Source organism: Gymnoscopelus microlampas (genome assembly GCF_963454915.1).
Source record: "Gymnoscopelus microlampas genome assembly, chromosome: 1".
Taxonomy (NCBI): domain Eukaryota; kingdom Metazoa; phylum Chordata; class Actinopteri; order Myctophiformes; family Myctophidae; genus Gymnoscopelus; species Gymnoscopelus microlampas.
In genome coordinates this window covers 63,350,247-63,352,746 of record NC_139962.1, presented here as the reverse complement: position 1 = coordinate 63,352,746, position 2,500 = coordinate 63,350,247, and the positions used below count along the sequence as shown (strand labels likewise).

General features: G+C 36.0%; 1 protein-coding gene across 1 annotated transcript in view; it reads right to left on the bottom strand.

Moving 5' to 3' along the window:
* LOC311051934 (limbic system-associated membrane protein-like) overlaps nucleotides 1-2,500 on the bottom strand; it is a gene marked incomplete at its 5' end in the record, with an annotated part of 213,702 nt that overhangs the window by 25,508 nt on the left and 185,694 nt on the right. The gene's annotated exons all lie outside the window — the stretch shown is intronic.

The window sequence follows — 2,500 nt, the reverse complement described above, 5'->3', positions numbered from 1 at the left end:
TAAGAAAAGCCCACCAGATGCACCTCCTGGCCAGCAGGCGGCGCTATTGTCACCCTAAACATGCCAAACCGTTGGACTTTCAAAGATACTTTACTGTGGACTTTTGCCAAGTTGTATAGTTTATCAATTTATTTGGGTCCTTTTACTGTTTACATTGGACATTTAATGTTTTATTGTTGATGCCTCAACTGACACCTTTATATTGTTTTACTTGAAATAATTGTATTTGAGTTCGTTTATATTAGTCTGTTATGGTAAAGGCTTTTATTTTGAAAGGTCTGAAACAGGATAAGGATGTGGAGCACTCCACTGTGTACATTGAGCGCGTCTTTGCAAAGACGTCAGAATGAATGAAAACAACATGGAAGGAGCATGTCCATGTTCCAACCGAAAGGTTTATTTTGTTTAAGCACCTGGCTAAGGGCACAAGTTATAGTTTGTTTTGCTGCATTGTGTTTGCACCTTTATTACTTTATGTCCATTGTGGATTCAGTCAACAAGTTAATAGACTATTTTGAACGTCATTCTACTGATCTATTCTAGACCCATTGAGAAGCCTCAGTAACGTGAATATTAAATAAATAAATATGGGTTTAGATTGCAATTCATAATAATAACTGCATGGAGTAAAAGGTACATTTCATGTTTGCTAAAAGGGGATACATTATAATAACTTTCATTTCATTGTTGTTGGTTTAATAAGATAAAAGCTACTTTCTTTGTGATTAAGATAATTGCAGTATTTACTATTTCATATGTTTTGCACTCTAAAGAGAGATTGTCATTTGGTTTAAAATCAATTCATGTTGATTGTAACACAACATACTGTCAATTGTTTAATGATTGGTTTGTGTCACTTAGTATGTCTTATAGCTTTAGGCAATATTTCAGTATGGTTATGATCTCTATATGTTTGTCACTAGCCATATTTGTAATGATTGTACTGTTTATGTGCTTTCCCACCTACACAGTTCTTACGGTGGTTCCAGGAATAAACTTTCTAAAATCATCAGTTTGAGATCCATCCTTATTACCCGGGGTTGCTTACAAGTGGTGATATACAGCATGAAGTTTTTGGACTTTCTGGTGTTGTTATGGTGTGTTAGCAGTGGTGTAACTGGAGTATTTCCCATTGTCTGTGCTTTTACTTCTACTCCACCACATCTCAGAGGCAAATATAATACTTTTATTCCACTATAATTATTTGAAAACTTTAGTTAGTTACTTTTAAGATATAAATTATGATATTATGAAACATACATTAACCACTTGAGCCGTATTTCATACCATTTGAAAATAGCAGATCTACAAGCTCACAACGCGTTGCGATGTGACGCGTGTTGAGCTTGTAGAGAGTAACTAAAGTTTTCAAATTGTATTGGAATAAAAGTACAATATTTGCCTCTGAGATGTAGTGGAGAAGAAGTAAAAGTATAGACAATTGGAAATACTCCGGTAAAGTAAAATTACCTCAAAATTGTACTTAAGTACAGTACTTGATTAAATGTACTTAGTTACTTTACACCACTGCAAGCGGGCGACACAAAATAAAGGTGCTTCTGACATTGCTCTACCGAAAATAAGTTGCTGCATGTGAGGTTATACGATAGCATACTAGCGTATAGTTAGCTGTTGTGCTACAACAGAATGGTCTGCAGTGACAGGGTGAACAGTGCAATGTTTAATGATTCAAATGCTGCAAAGAACGCACGCACGCACGCACGCACGCACGCACGCACGCACGCACGCACGCACACGCACACACACACGCACACGCATGCACGCACACAAAAAAGGAATCCGGCCCACTTAAAATGGGTTTGACACCCTCTACAAGAGGGTGGAAATATCTGCTCCAGAACACGCCTGGCTACGATCACAGCTGTCATGACCAGTGTGTGCGATCTCTTATTAACGAGCTTATTCTCACCAACTCTCTGAAGACACTGATCATTTTCATCCTAACTGCGAGTGAATATTAGCGCCGCTGTTTTTTGAATTGGCCTGTTTTTTTTGCAAATAGACTCATTTGCATAGAATGGGGCCGAGTTGGAGCCAAATGTATGAATCACTGGAGCACTGAGATGCTATTCTCTTGGCAATGTAGTGAGGGCTTCATTTCAGCCTTTGCTTGTGCTTTATTTTTGTCCTATTTGTGCAGGAAAAAATGTGCAGTCGTATATATAAAAACTAGATGTTCTGTGTTAAAACTTTAAGACCGGGAACGCATATGTGTGTCATTTTAGGATTTCTTAGGCTATTCAAAAATAGCAGATCTACAAGTTCATAGCTTGTAGATCTGCTATTTTTGAAAAATCATGAAAATATGTGCACATTTTTGGATATATTTTTGGATATATATATATATATATATATATATATATATATATATATATATATATATATATGTTTTTAAGGCAATATGTTTAACTCAAATCTTGGGGTATTCTACAAATGTCTTTTAAATGCTCATAGTTTTTTGAAAAAACGTATGTTGTAT